Genomic DNA, 20,481 nt, shown 5'->3' with positions numbered 1-20,481 from the left:
CCCATTAGTGAGGGAGGAACCAAGGCCTGAATCACAGGGCCCTTACTTCAGGCATAAGGAATGTTGTTTTCAAAGTTCAGCCAAATATGAGCTAGTGAGATACAATGCTCTTTTAAATTGTAGACTTTCAGCCAGCAGCACCTTATTCCATCTATCTGTAGTGCTCAAACCAAAGCAGACGTGCTCTTTACTGGAGAATGGAGGCAATACCACAGAGCTACTGAAAGTACTGAAAACTTAGCAGAATTGTACAGAATGTGTCTTTTGCTGCAATGCTGTGTGAGGCTGAAGAGTAATGAACCTAACCTCTTGTGTAAACAAAAGTTTCTTACAGAGTCAGCAGTAGCTTTATCCCCACTCTGATTAAAGAAACATTATCTTAGTAAATGTTTCTTGTTGATTGTACCAGTTTATAATCTTGCTTATCTAAGTATCAGAGTGCTTCAATGTTTCTTTCAAGCTCATTGATGAGGAAGAATGATAGGGAGTGCAGTAGGATGGCCAGTCAAACTTTTGTGTGTTGAAGGTCAGTCTCATCTCTGCATCTGGCAAGATCATGGAGAAGATCCTCCTGGAAATTATACTAAGGCACATGCAAAGTAAGAACGTGATTTGTGACAGCCAATATGGCTTCACTAAGGGCAAATGATGCCTTGCAAATGTGACAGCCTTCTATGATGGGGTTACAGGACGGGCGGATGAGGGAAGAGCAACTGACATTATCTACCTGCACTTGTACAAAGCATTTGACACTGTCCCACATGACATTCTTCTCTCTCAATTGGCGAGACGAAGATTTGATGGATGGACCACTCTGTGGATAAGGAATTGGCTGGATGGTCACAATCAAAGACTTGCAGTCAACAGGTCGACGTCCAAGTGGAGACCAGTGGTGAGTGAGATTCCTCAGGGGTCAGTATGGGGACCAACGCTGTTTAACATCTTTGTTGGTGACATGGATGGTGGGATTGAATGCAACCTAAGCAAGTTTTCAACAACACCCAGCTGTGTGGTGCAGTCAACAAGCTGCAGGGAAAGGATGCCATCCTGAGGGACCTTGACAAGCTTGAGAGGTGGGCCTCTGCAAACCTCATGACGATCATCAAGGCCAAGTGCAAGGTCCTGCACACGGGTCAGGGCAGTCCCAAGCACAAATACAGGCTGGGAGATGAAGTGATTGAAAGCAACCCTGCGGAGAAGGATTTAGGGGTGTTGGCTGATAAGAAGCTCAACATGAGCTGCCAATGTGCACTTGTGGCCCAGAAAGCCGATCATATCTTGAGCTGCATCAAAAGGAGTGTGGCCAGCAAGTCAAGGGAGGTGACTCTGCCCCTCTGCTCTCCTCCTATGAGACCCCACCTGGAGTCCTGCATCCAGCTCTGGGGCCTCTAACATAAGGACATAGACCTGTTGGAGAGTCCAGAGGAGGACCATGAAGATGATCAGAGGGCTAGAACACCTCTCCTACAAAGACAGGCTGAGAGAGTTGGGGTTGTCCAGCCTGGAGAAGAGAAGGCTCCAGGGAGACCTTATAGCAGCCTTCCAGTACCTAAATGGGACCTACAAGAAAGCTGGAAAGGAGCTTTTTAGAAGGGCAGGTAGTGATAGGACAAGGGGTTGTGGCTTTAAACTGAAAGACGGTAGATTTATATTAGATAGAAGAAAGACATACTTCACTGTGATGGTAGTGAGGCGCTGGAAAAGTTGCCCAGAGAAGCTGTGGATGCCCCATCCCTGAAAGTGTTCAAGGCCAGGCTGGATGGGGCTTTGAGCAACGTGATCTAGTGGAAGGTGTCCCTGCTCATGGCAGATGGGTTGGAACTAGATGATGTTTAAGGTCACTTCAAACCCAAAACAATCTATGATTCTATGATACATTAGTTTCATTTGATTATCACTAGTCAGTACTTGATTGTAGGTAACATATTTCAAATCCAAATGACTAATCAGTAAGTTATTCTAAAGGACTCTGATTTCATTTCACTTAGACATGATTGCCAAACTCCAAGAGTATAACTTGCAACAAAGAATATTTCTTTCTAGGATGGGGAATTACAGTAACTTTTCAAAATACTGCAGAAAAGTTACTATTGAGAAATTTGCTTGGAGATTAGAAATACACTGTGGTTTTGTACATTTACTGTGGGACATGGTCAGCATCAACTTGGGGGTGGCAGTAATGCCTACTGGAGTACCAACTATGGTTATCTTTTTATTAGCCTTCTGGTTTTATAATTCCTTTAAAAATGAATGCCCACATAGTTGCTTACCCAGGAAGACCAGTGTTTCACAGATAGATGTAAGAAGTTTGTTTCACGGTAGCATTTGCTACATTTTATTTATATTTCTTTTATCATTTAAGTCAAGGAGAATATGTTAAACAGCCTTTTGTTCAAGCTGATAACATATGGTGAATTAACTCTCTGTATTCCAGGATTTGTGCATCTATCATCTGACACTTACAAGGCACAGTGTGCCTTTAGTTTATTCATTACAAAGGTCTTTCCATTTTTATATAACATCTGTCCTTTTTTTAAATCTTAAAAGAATATATTGTACATGCCTGAATTTTAAAACCAAGGTGTTTATACCCTTATATCACTGAGAATTCTTAAAAACAAAGGTTTCCTGTGTGCATTACAGATTAGAGATAAAAATTACTAGGCAGCAAAAACTGCCAGTAAAATATTTCGTTTTTAATAAAGGGTTTCTCTGATGGTGACAGCAATTACAGTGTTACGGTTAGGTGTGTGGCAGGTTTTAGAAGTTTCAGACGAATTTCAGCTATGCTATTATTCGAGATATTTAGATTTCAGATTTTTTTTTTTTAGGATGTTATACTCAACTGTGTATTTTTCATGGTGATTGGACAAAGTAAATATGAGATCAAAGTGATTTGTTACCATCTCAAGCTGTTGGTAAATAGCAACAGAGGTATGGTGTGGAACAGATGGATATTCTCACTTGTTTAGCATGTGAGTAATTTCTCTGCAAATGGCAGGCTTCCAGCTCAGCTTTGTGGCACTGCAGCATAGCATAGTGTACAGTGCAGAATACGGGTATCTATCTGCCTAGTTTACTGAGAAAATAATGAAAAGGAATAACCAGTTCATGGACAAGAAAATGAAGTGATCATCTAGATAGGGAAGGAAGCCATAAAAAATATCTGAAGGTACCAGAGTTGGTAAGAAACAATGTGATGGACTACTTCTAGTAAGATTTCCACTGAGAGATATTTGACTATTGTGTTTTGAATTATTAGCTAGCTAAATTAGTATTATTTTCAGATAATAATGTTTCGCAGGAAAATGCATCCCGTTTGGAGGGGAAAATAAAAATCAGAATTCTTGTAGGTTTGCTCTTTTCATTAATAGCATTTTTATTGTAAGTTCTCTCTGGTTTTATTTTCTTATTTTGAATTTCATGGAGTAACAAGAAATCTACCCATGTGTTTTTTCACATAGGACTTGTTCCCAAAGCGATTAAACACAGGGCACTGCATTTCACTTCCTACCTGTTAAAGTTTAATCCTTAGCCACTTAGTTGTTCTGTTACATGCTTTGGACTACTGATACCATAAAGCTACATGGCATCTATTAAAATTAAATTGTAACAGACTGATAGAATATGTCTGAAACACCAGGCAGAGTTAAGACCTAGCATCTGTTAATGTGAATAATTACTGTCTCAGACAAGTCTAACATCCCTACTCACACTGTTGGCCTCAGCTCAGTTGAAGGCCTACAGAGCTGATGGGTAAACTGAGCTGCTCCACAGGATGCTCTTGGGAGCTGCTGTACTTTTGTGAGAGTTTCAGATGACACTGTTTTCTGTTATTTGTTATTAAAACAAACAATCAAACCCAAACTCCACAAATCTAGGAATAACCTGGAATATGGAAGATCAGTGGGGTCCAAAATCCCAACAAAGGAATTCAAGTTCAGAACTGAGCTGCTAAATCAGGGCAAATTACAAAAGGCTCTGGTCACGTATTCAAAGATGTGTACCTGCATTCAAAGTGAAATCCGGCAGAAGTTATGGTAGTAGTTATTGGGCTACACTGGTACTCAGAATCTTAAAATAATTCATTACCAAAAAAAAAAAATCAAGTAAAATATTATAGCATCTTTACAGCTTTAGCAGCTGCAAAGGTATTGGGCCAGGTATGCAAGCTAATGGACAGTATTAACTACAGTGAACTGATGTGTGGTGAACTGAATGCTTAGAGATGTTATGCAAGGTGGAACATTTAGAAACACACAGCTTTCTCTTGTACTGGAATGCCTATTTGATTCAGGACTTGAGAATACAGTTTGGTTTTCTGGTTTTTTTCCTATTTAGAAGGATATAACATGGAAACTTAATTTAATCAGACTATACTGATACTTCCTCCCAAAGTGACAACTGCTGGGATGGCGTCACATGGTAGTGCTCTCAGTGGCACTGATGCCAATACTGAACGGATATCACGTCTAGGCAGTCAGAATGTTTGCTTTGGTTGTATTTCCAAAACTTGGTTAAGAATAGCTGGCACATGTACATACACATGTGCCAAATCTACAGTAGAGTGAAAGAACATTCTGGCAGTTTGACTGCTTTTGTAGCAGGTTTATTCGTAGCTTTTGTTGGCTGGTTCTACTTAAAATAATTTTTTTTTTCTGCAAACTGTTCTAGCAAGATATCCCTTCTACTATCAAAATCATAGCATTTGAGCAGCTGTGAACTTACCAAGAGCCTGGTACCTAAAGAGGTACCATTGAGAGTAATTTGCTACATGATGCCTGCAACTGGATAAGTAGTTTTTTTTAAAGATGTGTCCAAGTATCCAAGCCCTCTCAGGAATGAAGCAGCACATATTGCTGAGGACAAATATGGAGTCCTGTTTCTCAGATTTCAGTCTTAAATTGAACTTTAAAGTGTACCCTGGACCCAAAGGAGGAGAAAAAGACTAATGGTATAGCTCTCAGAAAGAGATTTTTGGGCAAGGGATGGGTTCAAATGAATTTTCTGTAGCTGAAGGTTTTCCTTCTAAACTGAATTGAAAGGCAGTATTGCCTAATCCCAAGGAAAGTGAAGAGGAGGGTTGTTCATTAGGGTGAGTTTGTCTATTCTTTTGTTTATTTTCTGTAATAAAACTGAGTTATTCAGTTAGAATCCATCTTATGGAGTTATTAGGCATAATGGGATGTAAATAGAGACATGAAAACCAAGGTAGTAGGACAGAATATAGTAAAGGACACTGTTTAAAGTTCAGACATGAAGGAAACAGTGATAAGATGCACTGCAAGATGCCACTGCAGAACCATACTAAGCGCGTTAAAGGGCAGGCTTTTTGAAACACAACAACAAACTCTTTAAGTGGTGTAACTTTTTACAAAAGGCTGCTTGAAGTACCAGTTTGATGGAGAAGACAGAAGTAGAGCACTACAATGAGTCTGGTACAGCCACCAGCCAGGTCAGCTGAGTATGCATTGCCTGTTGGAGTTCTTTTCTACAGGACAGAATTTTATTATTGCTAAGCAGCTTAAATAAATTGAAAGTGAGGGAGCAACAGTGCCATGAAATAACATCTGTAATAATTCAGATGTGCACTACCGCTTCTATAAGCCTTGTGCATATTAAGCAATCCAAACCAAATGTAGGTATTTATGTAGTAAAACTATTAAGAATAAGGAACGGCTGCTGATTTCATCTGAGTTTGCTGGTACAGACTCAGGACACGAGCAAATTATGTCAAAAAAAGAGCTAGCTGATTATTGAGCAGGACATTACTGGATAAGAAACCACATAATATGTGACCTGGAAAAGATTATGTTTTTCCACCCAGCCTTGGAAAACATAAAAGCAGAGTTCCTAAGGCAAAGGACACTAACTGGTGCTTCCAGAAGAAATAAGGAATATTAAAAGTGGCTTTTTTATGTTTCAGCTGAGCTTGCTGTGCTCTTTTTGCTGGTTTGTGCTTTGGCTTTGGTGTTGGCTTTTAGTTGTGGAGTTGTTGTTGTGTTTTGTTGGTTGGTTTGTTGTGGTTTGTTGTTTGTGGTTTTTTCTTTGGTTTGTTGTTGTTTTGTTGGTTGGTTGGTTTTTGTTTGCTTGCTTGCTTGTTTGTTTGTGGGCACACCCCTAGACTGTTATTAGTGGATATTGGGGCTCAGTTTCTAAGAGAAATAGACACCCTGCTAAAGTCTTAATAAGCTGGACTCTTATGCTGTTGTCTGCTGCTACACTTTACTATTTCTGCAGTCATAGCAAAATTTTGAGAAATAGAAATTATATTACTGACAGATGGAATTGTTTCTGCTTAAGGACAGATGCTTTTTACACAGTATTTGTTTAAAACTATGAGGTTTTTTTTCATACTTGTTTAGGAATAGTCAAAACATCAAATTAGCACTTTCTTCATAAATATGTGTTTCCCTCAGCAGAATCTAGTTTTCAAGAACCTCACAGACTTGTGTAACACCATGTAACTAAATTATTTACATGGCCAGCATTTTTAAGATCTCCAAACGCCATTTGGGGAAAACAAATAGTTCCTGAAATAACTCCAGAAATCCTTGGGCATCCTTTGCTTATAGATGCATAAGTCTCCCCATCCCTTCTAAAAATAAAGATACCACAGTAAAACCTCTATAATGAAAATGCATTTTTTGTTGTTCCTATAGTAAGACAGAGGCAAGGTACAGAGGAAACTCAGTCATCCTGAAGGTTGAACAACCCCATTTGAACAGTGGGAGAATAAATAAAATAACAATAGGGGTTTGTCAAAGTTGTTGTCTGGGCTTCATCTCCCAAGATATGCTCCATGCCACGAGTCTGGTTAATGTGCCTTGCACTTTTGGTCCCCTGCATCTAGATTCAATTCTGGTAGATGTCAGCTCTCAGTATCCTAGCAGAAGGTAGCCAGATACAAACGCTAACTTAGAAAGTGCTGTGCTACATCAGAACAGAAATACAAGTGAAGAAAACACTTCAGGTCAACTAAAAAACAAAGTAAAACAAAACAAAAAACGTTGTTCATTTGTTGGTTAAGAGCAAAGCAAACAAACAAACAAATGAAACCAACAACAACCTTTTGGTTTTCCTCAAAATTTACTTTTTAAAAATGACTTTCACTGCAAAAAATTTCAGTTTTGGGGTTATAACATTTTTTGTTACAGGAGCTACTCAGAAAAACATTTCTGTCTGGTTTTTAAAATAGTATTCACCTCAAAAGGTAATTCTGTCTCTTATAATTGAGAAGTCCAGTAATATGTCTTAGGTAGTATAGCTAGTTGGTACCATTCCTACAGCAGAAGAAAGATGGTTTTTATGAATTTTAGCTGACACAAACTTCATGCATGACAAACCCAAGATCAGGGTGACAAACTGATGGAAAATTTCAATGGAATGGGAGGGTGGTTAGATGTTCTACTATTTTTCTTTCTTTTACATAAGTGTGGATGTACCTTGTTTTTCAATATAAACTACAAGCTTTGACTGGATAAGCTTAATTTCAGTGAGAACAGCTATCTCTGTCTTTAAGAAAATAAAAACAACACGAAAATGTACTTGCTCTCCAGATCTAACTAGTAGGACCCAAACAAGGGTTAATATTAAATGAGACTTTCAGCCATGAGGTGAACAGAAGTGAATATGCCTGTGTCATAGTGAATACCTCAGTTATATTTGTGAAGCCCAAGTATGTATCTGTTGTAGACAATAGCTCATCTTACAGTGACTGTCTTAAGGGTTTCAGCAGACCATATGGCTGAAGCCCAGTTGCAAGATGCATCATCAGGGTAATTTATAGCATGTATGTAGTGTTTATCAGAATATAAATATATAAAAGATAAAACATGCATACAAAAGATAAAATACAGAGACAGTTAAGTAAGCTTTGCTGCCTGAAAGCTAAACATCTTCAAAGAGATATATCGTAAGGCAAGTAATTTCAGAACGCAATAAATGATAAACTGTTTTATAAAATAGTTTTAGGCATCTCTCATCCCATTGCATTGACTTTCACATGCCTAAAGAGCAGCTACTTTTTTATGCTGATATAACTTCACTGATAAAGAAACACTGGACATATGGAAGGTGATTAGATAAATTACAAGAGGGAAAAGTGAAATAACTGCATGTGTGATTGTTCATCGTGTTTTCTGCAGTGAGATGGTTTTGCTTTCTCTTTCATCCCTTCCTTTCTAATTCTTTAATGCCTTATTCTTTTTAGGAAGATGGCAGAAAGCATGTTGATTTTTTTTAAAGTTAATTTTGACCAATAACCAATGCTTAGTACAAGATAGACAAAGGTGGCTTTGGCTAAATTATGAGCCTTTCAGCTTGATCCAAGCTCTGGCTCCACAGGTGTTCACCCTCTGATAATAGCAGAAAAGGAGAAACCTGATATACTGAGCAACAGCCATTTCTTCCTCCTCCTTTTAGAAAACTTCAGCTTTTCTTCAGAGAACACAGCTACAGTAGTTGCTTATGAAATCGTTGCAGGATGTTGACAGTCAAGTCAGGTGCCATTTTATGCCAGTATTTCCTTACTCTTCAAGCTCATGAGCAAGTTTCAGTTGAGTTACTTGCACTTTGTTGCCCAGGTAATCTGGATAGTAGTCCAGGTGTCACACAGATGGTGAGTTTGACTGTTTAATATGTGCTTTTAAAATCCTGATGGTATTATTAGAAATGTTACTTGTCTTACCTCTGACTTCAAGGGGACATTAACTTCACTCTCCAGACTGGGAAGAACATACAGTCAATGTGAATGTTTTCATTCTTTGTGCCATGTAGGTGGGATTCTAGAGAACAGTATTCAAGAGGGTTGTTTGGGTTTTTTTTGTTGTTGTTGTATTCCTTATGTGTGCTCTAATCAGGTCCTTTATGGAAGATTCATTTTGTCTTCCTTTGCATTTATACAATGGGACGGCTCCAAGGCCAGTAAGAAAGATGAATGACATCTTAATCACTTACTCTTCAGTATCAATGGTTGAACTCCCTGTTTGCTTTTTCAGATGGTTACATCCCAGTCTCTTGGGGAACATCTGCCTATTCTTGATAGGCTGGAAATTATAACAAAATTTATTTTTTTTTTCTCTATGATGAGGACTGTTTCCTTACATGTGTTTGTAGCTTGAGAATAAAACCACGTCTGCAGCTATCCTTGGGTGACAATGATCAAGCAGCAGCCAAGACAGCTTTCTTTTATTTGAATTTGGCTGCAGTTGGCATGCGGTCTTTACTTTTGGCTGCCAGATCCCAATGCCTTAATCAAGCCTTTCTGATCCGAGAATCTGATTGTTGTAGGCCTTTCTGTTTGGTACTGTCTTAAACATATTTGGAAGCAGATAGTTATTAGCTGAAGTCTTTCCTGATTATTGTGTCATTAAATTTGCTAACTCAGATTTCAGCACATTCTGAGATGCTTGTCTTGCTCTCAGAGCTCCTACATAATTTGATAATTGACTAAAATTCTGCATACTGGTTTAATACAGAAATGTTAAAGTTGGAATTTCTTTGATTTGAGAGGGCCCATGAGCATCTCTTGATTTTGGAAAACTTTTTCTTATCTCATGGGCTTTTTTTCCCCCTTAAAGATATCATCAACAATATTCAAGGAGACTATTTGCTGCTGCTGACTTACAGTAATACTGAATGTGTCCAGCACACGGGATAAATGTTCGTACGTCTTCTCTTGAACCTGAAGAACAGAAATAGATAATTGTAAATGAAAATGTACAAATGAAATTATGTTTTAAACTGCTTCTTGGAGTATAGCTTTAAAATTGGAATTATGCTTAGTATTCAGCTATGCAGCAGTCTCTTCTTCATTATAGAGCACAGCCAATATAGGCAACAAGTATATGTATAGGTGTTTGTTGAGTTCAGTAGTACAGAATGTAGGACCCCATGAGTGGCCTTTGCTTTTCAAAGAACAGCTCTTTGTCACTTTTGACAGTCAGTCTTCGCTTTATAAAGAACAGACAGAAAAAGTCCATGTGGAACAAAGCGTCTTTGAAGTGTACAGCTCCAGTTTGGGGGTTTTTTGTTCTTTTTGTTTGCCAGTTCAAAACCAAAATCCTAAATCATGTCATAATTTCCTTTTCTGTTACATAGAAAAAGGAATAATAGTAATGGACTTTTTGCTGTAAATTAAAATAAACAAACAAATCTGATCTGAGACTGAAACCCCAGAACATCTGAGTTAAGATATATGTCTGACTTCAAGACTGTAGTTGGTCTCCACCTACAAAATGGGATGGTAAAGAAGCTTAAATGTAACTCTCACCCCCAGGCTTTATAGATGATTGGATCTGGCTCTGACTTGCACAGAACTGTAAATATACAGCTTAGTAAATATGAAAACCTACAGTTGGATGCAGGAAAACAGTTGCATGCAAAATTCAGTGGGGCTTAATTGTCAGCTTTGATCAGGGGATAGAGGCCAGATTATTATTTTTTTTTTTCATTTACTTCAAGTCTTACGTAAGTGCACTTTCAGAAGCCTCACTGTCTGTATTTTGGAACTGAGTAGGGTCCTATTTTACTTTGCAGCTGGAGTGGAATTATTCCAGGAGGATGCCTGTTCTGGGTTTTGGCTTGGCTGAAGAGGCCACAGACTCAACCCAATGGCAATTCTGTGTGTGTGTGTAAAACAGTAACTTCCTAACATCACATCTGATATTTTTCAAAACTTTAGGGATAGTTACAGATTTTGATAGCAAAAACCTTGTTGATTTCACTGAAAAGCAATAAGAGAAAATGGGAGACACATGGAGCTTCTGCTTTCTCTCAAGTACAGCCACAGCTTCAGTCTTTTGAGTCACAGACCTGGTTAATGCTTCCTATACAGCAGAGTAGAAATGTAATCTCCTTCTCACAGTCATTTAATGTGTTATTACTCTAATGGACTGCCTCCTATAAAACTGGTGGTGGTGGGAGATGGAGGAGAAAATGGGAGATGCCAGAAAGTGTGGAAGAGTTGTTTGTGGAATTAGAATATCCTAGTAAAGAGAGACAACAGCTCAAATACCAGCAGGGACAGAAGGAGCGAACAGAAGCATGTAAAGCCAAGGAAAGTGATTGCTGTTATTGGAGACAAATAAGTTGCAAAAAAGCAAATTTCTCTGGCCCTTGTGGACAAGGAAAAAAGGAGATTCATCTGCCGAGAAAGAAGGAATACTGGGACAAGTTCAAGGACAGTAAGGAGGTAGTAAGAGTAAGGGGTGGGGACTAGAAGGGAGTCTGCAACATCAGGAGTTTCTGTAAGGTACACCTGGAGGATCCTGCTATGCCAGAGATGAACAGGTGCTGTACTGCATGAGGGAGGACTCACTGCTGCAGAATGGGACAGTGCAAGCAAATGAGGAGAAATTTTGTGTATTAACTGGGACGGTAGAGGAGACAAAGATATGGAAGGCAGAGCACCTCTGGGAAGGGCGAAGGAGGCTTTGTAGCAAAGGTTGATTTGGACAGATGGGAAGTGTGGAGGAGAGACCTGGGAGGAAGGCAAGAAACCTCCATGGCATGCTGCAAGCTCAGCTTACAGAAGCTACAGAGTGTGTGACCCCCTCGTTAACTTCATTTCACAATGTTCCCTACATACTTTGTATGGCTTCCAAGTAACGCATGACATCAGCAATCTTAATAAAAACCACCTGCTTGGTACATTTTATGTTCAACTCTGTTAAACTTTCCTAGTTCAAAATATCCAGTGTTATCTGGAATGGGAGTATAATTAGTCATCTCTAAATTCACTGAGCTTTGTTAAATTAGTTCTTTCCTTAAGGAGAAAATTGTGAATTTATATGCTTTAGCTCTACATATTTGAAAATCATCTTTCATTTGTTCAGCTTCGTACACTGATAAACACATCTGTCAAAATTAACACCTGATTCTCCTCTCGAACCTAGTCTGCTTGTAGCCATGTTCATGACCTATGTTTCAAGAATGAATGAACGCCCCCTGTGGACTAGGGAGGCATAGGGTGTAAATGGCCATAGATCTAGTGGGAGGCATGTTCAACACTCTCCAGAAAATCTCTTTTAAGCTTCAGGAGTTCTGGAAGCTTTCAAGTCAGACAAGAAGCTATGTTTATACATCTCTCAGCACAAGGAAGAAGCTGCCATGGGCCAGAGGTAATTAATACCAGCAGTTTAGCTGCTTCAAGAAAATAAGTAGCATTAGAAATAATTGCTTAGCTTTCCACTATTGTGCTCCAAAAATCTCAGGTTGTGATGCTGCTATCTGTTAAATATTAGCTTAATATCTCTCAATACATAACAAAAGATAAGGAGGACAGCTTTTTTCCCTTGGCTACTTCGGAAAGTTTATTATACATTTCATTTTGCTGTGACAGAGGTTCACAAGGTTCTGAGTACGGAGACAGGGGCAGATCTTTTCTAAGGAGTCTGAATTTTCTTTGAAGAGTCACAGCCAGAAGTCAGAGCTCCTTCCTGTGGCTCCCTTGATCTCCAGTTTAATCTGTTTTTAGTGACTGAAGAGTGTTTGCCTCAAGGTAGATTTTCCATTTTGAGTGAACGGAACAATTTGCAGGAGATTTTTGAATCTTTTTTTATCCAAAAAGTCAGGCACAAGGCTGGCTTCTGAAAACTTTTATTTTAGGACAAGGGAAGGGGTCATAACCTTGAGACTTTGCTGTTTAAATCAACATAACTTCTTTGGGGTCTAGCTAGGATAAATGAAAGGGCATGGGCTCTGCTGGTTGTGTTGCAAAGTTTCCAGAGTGTTTTTTCTGAACGTGCCAGGAAAAGATTTGCCTGAAGGGACACATGAATATGAGGCACATGAATAACTTTTTAACATAGAAGTTCTGGACTTTTTGCAAGGCAAAAATAGAAGGACTAAAAAGTGGGTACCATAGAGACTGGTGGAGAGAAGGCGGCACGATGTTGGCCTCTGGGCACCTTCAGTAGTATGTGCAGCATGGCAGTGAAGTTGGGTGGTCTTCTGAGACTGCTGGGCCCTTCTTGAATCTGCTGCCAGAGCTCAAAGCCTCAGGTACTGAAGTCTCTGTGTCAAGCTTAAAACAGGGGGCTCAGTCTGGAAGTAAAAAGTGCGTGAGATTCCTTTTCCCCTGGTCTCCTTTGAATTATCTGCAGTGAGGAGACAATGTCTCTCTCCCTGAGTGGAAATTTATTGTTCAAGTCTTTTGAAAGAAATCCAGCAAGTTGATCTTTCTTTACTCTTAATAGTGTGTAATTAACACTGTTCTCCTTTGCTGCCTTCTTGCAAATGTTGGTGTCTTTTGGATTCTTCTGAGGATGGACCACGAGGGCATTACCACACCTAGTACAAAACAAAAAAAGATTGTAAATTAATCTCTATGCACGTGCTTTTTAATCTATATCTTCACCTTTCCCCCCTATTTTCACATTTAGATGTGGGTAGCTGTAGTGTAAAAGAGAGGTATATATTTTTGTGTACTTAGGACATGAGAAAGGGCACAGTGCTCTCTGTTTCAGCAGCTGTTCTCAGAGGCCAGTGTGCTAACTACATTTATTTATTAGTGGGTTGTTTTGGTTAGGCTATTTTTTTCCCCAGTATAACTAGTTAAAATTCTGCTGTAATCAGTGGACATGCTTATCCTCTCTTACACCAACAAAGAGATTGGCCCAAGAGAATTTCATGGATTATTCCCTTTTGACCTCTAAATTCCCCAGGTTAAGATTTTTTCCTACATGCTTCTTCCATTATCATCTCACTCTGAATGCATCCTCTTGGTATGTGAAATAGCAGAAGTATATACCACATGTTTTCTGAGGACACGAGCCGTAACCCCCAGAAATGAATTTGCTGCTTCTCTAACCCAGAAGCAATTGAAGAAGTTACATCTGAATAAATAATGCAAATCTATTGTAGACAAAGAAAAACTGCAGATTTTGACAGCAACCGTAGTTTCTAATGCTTCCTTAACTTTCACTTACGCATGTCTCAAGTGATGATTAACCCAATGAAATGTGCAAAATTGCCTATGTAAATCAGACTTTCATAAACAGGAATTATTTTAAAGTTTCATAAAGTGTTCCAACTTTCATATCTAAACTTACTTTTGTGATACAAATAAATATTATGTATATCTCAAATTCTCAAATTTCTAGTAGTTTTGGAGGAAGAATTTTTATCTATTTGAAAACAGCATCTTTCTCTGCACAGGTTTACTCAAGCAAGAGTAACTGTGTATTTCTTCTGAACAGCAGCAGCAATGTGTTGTTGCTTGCCCCTAGATTTAAAAAAATATCAAGCTGAAAAACAACTTTCCCTCTCCCTGCCTGTTCAAATTGTGAAACTGGCCTGAAAAAATATTTTTTTTTTTCTTTCCTGTTTCTGGGTCATTCTGATGCGCTGTGTTATGATCAGGAGTAATGGGTCCTCCTTAAAAAATGAAAACAAGAAATGGTGGTCCTGTTGATTCCAGCTGTTCAGGCCTTAAGATAAAACAGCTATCGTGCATATCACAATAGACGCTGAAAGCTGGTAACGCAATGGAAAAAACGCAATCGGAAGCTGTGCAGAAATGCACAGGTGGAAAGAATAGCTTCAGGGCTGATAAAGTTTTTGGTGACTTTTCTTCTGGTGCCTGTCACATGACATCCACTAGCATCTGATGGAGACAGCAGGGAGCAGCATATTCACCTACAGCCGCTGGGGCCTGTGTGGTTACCTGAGCCCGCTGATTCTCTACTTTTAGGTCTCCAGAGATAAGTTAGGGGAGAAAAGCACTAATTAGTATACGAGTACATACTAGATGCCAGTGTATAGCCACCTGTAAAATTGTTACTCAGGCACACCACTTTCAAGACTGGGACAAGTAGCTCCTAAAATTTCTCGTTAATCTTGTACTGATGGCCTGGGTTCTGGAATTTAGTCTGCCAAAGCAAGAGCTCTTCCACTTGCTGTGTGTTTTCAGTAAGTATAGATACTTGGCCTCTGCTACTCCTGTACTTTTGCATAACAGATTTGTCTCATAAAGACTGAAAAAAAAAAAAAAGACAGTGGTCCACGCAAACATTTCTCATTTCCAAGACAATAGAGTCTGAGGTTTTGAACACATGCTTGTGACGTTATTAAGATGAAGAGAATTCTGGTTTGAGAAGACAAAAAGCTTGTGATCAAGCAAATACAGTCACAATAATAACAAAGGGAAACTACTGCCAGCATAATTATTTTGGGAGTCTCACTTCTCTGTCCTGTCCAGGGCTGCTGCTTTGTGATGCCCTTTACTTTAGGACAAAATACATAGTTCATTCTAACTGAAACCTACAGGTGTCATAATTTTATTAAGTAAATTTTTGCTTACTATAATATTCAAAGAAACGAAACTACACAAAATGAATTTTGCAGTCCAGAATTTCTATGAAATGGAAGCCAGTGCAAGCACTTCTGAATATTATCAAAATGGCCGTTCCTTGAAGGATCACAGATATGAAGATTATTTGTGTAATTTAGCTCCCACCAACCTAGAAAGATACATAACATGTGTGATTAGGTTTTAGTAATTCAGCATTGTTCCTGTTCGTAATTAACCCTACAAGCAGCACCAAAGATCACTGAAAAAGTCATTTAGTGGCTCTGCCTCTCTAACATGGCATTTCAAACAGGTGATGTGTAAATGTTCAATTGTTTATTGTTTGGCCTTTTGTTATTATTGACATTGTGTTATGCTACCTATGATGCAGATAGCACATGTAAATAAACCTGAGAAGAGGTGGAGCTGGGGACAGCTTGTATACATCAGTGTTCATTTAAATTTATAAATGAGCTGGTCTTTCATCTCAATTCCTTATTCTTCCTTCTTTTCTCCCCAGAGCAAGAGAGAGATTCATGCTTCCTGGCTGCCCTCATGAAGAGGGTAGATTATGTCATTCTAGTGGCCAGATGGCCGGACCACAAAATCCACTATGTCAGCCTTCACAGTCTCAGAAGGGAAGCTGCCAGCCTCAGAACTGTCGTCTTCAAGGCCAGGAAGGAAGAACAGAAATTTTCAGAAAGTGACCTGAAGCTTTGCAGGAAGCACTTGTTTAGAGACTGTTATTCAATTGATGCCTCTAGTAAGTGGCAGCTTCTCCACTGTTCCTGATCTATCAGCATAAAGGAACTGAATAACCCCACCAGTGTGCATGGCTGATGCAGGAGCACACAAAGCAAGTGTGCTACAACCTAAAGCACAAGCACATGCACCCCTGCCATCCTGAGGCTGAATTTTGGATGCAAATTCTGGTTTGGCCTGTACCAGGCCAGGGTACCTTGTACCAGGGTTAAATTTTGCTGCACGTGGGTTTTATCCTGCCCTAACTCCCGTAATTCTTTTGTGTATATAGGGCAAGCACAACCACATTAAGAAATAAAATTAAATTCAGGAATGTCTTTTCCTTGAATCAGAGACACAGGTAGAGAAAAAAGGCAAATGGAAATAAAGCACAGAGATGCAGTACAAAACTGTTCTTACTATTCCTGTCTGTGTCATTCTAGCTTGATTCCCTTACATACCATAGTACATCTTCAGCCAGTATACAGAAACTCTGTTTCAGTGACATCAGCCTTGTTCTGTTGCTGTTAACTTACAGAGCTTTAAAGTTCAGTCCACTGGATTTGTTCGGCCCTCAGTTTAACAAAGGATTTTCCTCTTGAGTGTTGGTATGAAGATGCTTTGGAAAGAAAGGCTTCTGACAGATCTTATTTAGTCTATTGCCAAATTAGTCCTCTTTTTAAGGGAGATTTGTAAATTTTAATTATGGTATTTCTACAAAATCCTTGAAGTAAAGTACTAGTTTTATGCGCTTTTTTTTTTTTTTTTTTTTTACTTTTAAAGAAGGAAGAAGTAGTTATGGCTCAACCACAGATCCGAAGATGTTTGTTAAAAATATATATCCTAAGATTTCTGCAATCCAAATCCATATCTAATGAGTCTACAATATGTGTTTTCTAGTCTGCTTGCATTGCTGGTGATGTGTGACAGAAGAACAGATTAGCTTAAGTTGTAAATGAAATCCATCTCTAAAAGTATAGGTGACAAGGCAGTGTTAGATTTAATTCCCATCGCATGAGTCACTTCATTTTCACATCTCTTTACACTTGATTGGACACACTGATATTTTAAATGCATTATAAATTTAATCAAAAGCATCAAAGAAGATATACAATGTCAAAATTACACCCAGGAAAACATCTGGGACTACAGAGTGGGAATTATTCTTGCATAAAAAAATAGGGATTCTATACTTTACTAGAATAATTGAATAAACAAAGGAACATTGAAGCTCCTCAGAAGCCTATATGGAAGGTCAACTCATGGCATTTCCCAGATTGCAAAGCAGCACATTCATCTTGAATAGACTTGTGTGTTTAAATACCTTCAAGGATGACTCCCTCGGACTGCTTCCTGTGCAGACTGGTGAGAGTGCCCACATGAGATCAAGAGCACTAGCATCATGTGAGAAGTCATTCAGAGTTATAAGTGTTGTCAGGTTTGGGAGGCTGAAGATTCAGCCTTGTAAATGTCATTCACACAGATATGTCTATTACCCTTTGAATAACTGTAGCTTAGAAAGGAATAAGCTCTTGAAGTATGGTTGATAATATGGTTATTGCTTTACTATCAGGCTAGAATATCCTGAAGGTATATGAAGCCATGTTCTTTAGTTTCCTGTACAGTATATAATCTTTCTCACATTTAGAAAAGGTAGTCTCTTCAAATCAAGTTCAAAAACTTTTTTATTTTCTCTCCAGATTTGCTCCATATGAAAAACATGCCAGAATATGATAATGGCAAAAAAAAAATCAGAACATATATAAGTTAAAAATTCTGTTCAGCTGACTAGATAATTTCAAGTAGTTCAGAAATGGCCTCTCCGCAGTCCATTCTATCTTATCAATACATTTCTATTGATTTTTTTCCAATGATTTAGACTTCAAAAGTGAAGACTGAAGAGATTAAAATCAATTAGAACAGCGTAATGAATATGCATAATTTTCTTTCTTGCTATGTGAGCAAAATTTGTAAGTTGAAAGCATCACAAATCTCATCCCTGATCTTGCTCAATAAATTTCAGTTGTGGAACGTGTGTTGAAAGAAATAGATTGTCAAGTTTATATAAAACAAAAGGTAGTAAAATTAATTGCAGCTGATATTAGAAAACTTTCCATTCATCGCTTATGAAACAGGTTGTCACACTGGAAGAAAGCTGTATTAAACTTTTATGTTTCTGAGCAACTTCAACTGTACAAAATAAAAAACATACTCTACCAACATATCTGACCAGAATTTTCTTAAGTTCTCGCACTATAAGCCTTTCCTTGATTTGTCTTTTTCATTATTTTGGAAATAATTTATACTATCTCAGGTATGAATATTTACATGTAAATAAGGAAACAAATAGTAAGTCTTGAACCGGTATAAGTCAATAGTAAGAGGTTTCTTCTCCCATAGACTCTTACTCTACAGACTTCATTGTTGCAAGGTGGTTTCAGTGAATTCCTGTTTTGTGCCTTAGCCATAGACTACTCCAGAGATACTTTAGGGTATAACAAACAGAAATGCCTAGGTCTTAAAATTATATACATGAAATGATTGCTACTCAGGAGCTGCTAACCTGGAGCTTCCATTTACCCTTTCATTTATTATTAGGATCAGGTTCACGGAAGGTGAAAGAATTTAAATTTTTGGTACATGGAAGGTTGTTTCTGCAGGACAAACAGGTGAGCAATGACATACTCCTTCATAATGTATTATTGAAACCAGGTTACCAGAACTGAAACAGATTACGAAATCTGGGATGAAGAAATATTGTAATTTAATGACATTTATTCTGTAAATTCATGTTTTCTTTACCATCTTTCACGTAGCAGTCTCAGATTTGCCTTGCTCTAGCCTAAGCTGGAAGGTATATTTTGAAACAGGTCAGTCCCTCATTTCGTTTGATGTAGCAATATTCAAACCTATTGCATTCAGCTCCAACTAGATATAAGGTATCATTTTAAAAGTTGCTTATTGCTTTAGCTTGATTCATTTTTCACAGAAGAGCAAACTGAGAAAAATCCAAGGTTCAGTTTTTCATCAGGTATGGAGTATTCTGTCTTTTTTTTCTTTTTTCTTTTTTTTTTTTTTTAACTCAAACATGAATGAGTGACTTCTGTGACTATTTCAACAAAGTGCCTAAAAGCTGAAAAGTATTTGAAAACCAGAGATTTGAAAAGCTTATAAACAAGTTCCACCTCCTGCTGCTCTGATTTGCCACAAAGACTGAGGGCCAACATTTTCCCTTTCTTCCTCTTAGGTTAAGAAGAGATGTTGAAAACTATATTCTTCATATATAAGACTGTAAAGAAGGCCTGAATGAATAAATTGGGCAGATGTGGCACCTTCATTATGTAGATAAAATAAATAGATATGTTTTGTGAAAGCACTATCAAATTACCAACTACACAATGCAAGAATACTCTTGTAGAAATCAGCTGGTTCATAGTGCCCATAGTAAGCTCAGGAGCTGTAAACCTGACATTTTCTATAGTTATGTGCTGACTTCATGCCCCTTCGATACTGAACAGCTTACGAGCTCTGTCTTTGTTTGGGTCATAAATGTTTTCCAAATCCTGAGATATTTGTTTAGTTTAATTTAGTCTCTAATAGCCTGATTGAAATGAGACGATGTAAAAAAAGCTGTTGTTTTCACTGTAAGAATAAAGTGAGTATAATCAGATTTATTTGTTTGCGTTTCTGTTTATTTTCCTGCTTTGCAGAGGATTTTTCGGTGGAGGAAGCTTGCCTTTAAAACAGAAGTCAGAAGCTATCCTTACATCTAGTTTAGAGAGAGATGAACAATGAAAAATGGATTCATTGAAGTCTGGCTAAGGACCTGGTTAAAATTCTGCCTTTCTCCAACAGTAGGGAATGTGTTCTATTACTCACTTTCTTGGATTAGATCTAACAAATCTGTCAAAGCAAAAATACAAGTTATTTCCTCCTTGCATTTGTAATAGAGGCTGTTCTAAAGCTCATACTGAATTTGTGCCTCAGAAAAATTTCTTGCTAGAGTTGCAGTGTTTAGGGTGACAGTAAAAACCTAAAGTTCCCTCTGTTTCTGGAAAAGTAAGCATCTCATTGCATTTTTGTTTGTTTTAGTTTAGGTGTGGCAGTCTTAGGGCACAGGAAAAATTCCATCTTGGTTAATTATGTTCTGTCTTTCCAATTGTCTGCAGTTAGATACAGTCATTTCCTTTTCTTCCAGCCCTGTTTCTCACTGTGATGTTTATATGAGATATTAAACAGCTGCTTGCTTAAAGTCCAGAGGTGGATATATTCACAACGCAGGTTAAGTAATTCCTGTTAATGCTCTGTACTCTAGAAGGTTGGGTTTGTTGTTTGGTTTTTGTTTTGTTTGGTTGTTTATTTTTTCTTTGTTTTGTTATTTGATTGTTTGGGGTTTTTTTGTTGGTTTGGGGGGGGGCTTTTTGGATTTTTTTATTCAACATCCTTTT

At 38.2% G+C, this 20,481-nt stretch overlaps 1 long non-coding RNA gene across 1 annotated transcript; it reads left to right on the top strand.

The window, feature by feature from the left end:
* The first annotated feature begins 4,958 nt into the window (after nucleotides 1–4,958).
* LOC135984496 (uncharacterized) lies at nucleotides 4,959–19,595 on the top strand. The gene is made up of 4 exons (XR_010605638.1): nucleotides 4,959–5,095; nucleotides 15,813–16,055; nucleotides 18,632–18,702; nucleotides 19,281–19,595. It is a non-coding gene; the product is annotated as an uncharacterized LOC135984496 (long non-coding RNA).
* The last annotated feature ends 886 nt before the right edge of the window (nucleotides 19,596–20,481 follow it).

The sequence above is a fragment of the Caloenas nicobarica genome, chromosome 1 (assembly GCF_036013445.1).
Source record: "Caloenas nicobarica isolate bCalNic1 chromosome 1, bCalNic1.hap1, whole genome shotgun sequence".
Lineage (NCBI taxonomy): Eukaryota > Metazoa > Chordata > Aves > Columbiformes > Columbidae > Caloenas > Caloenas nicobarica.
Note: the sequence above shows the minus strand (reverse complement) of the source record. Positions and strands in the feature narration are given on the sequence as shown.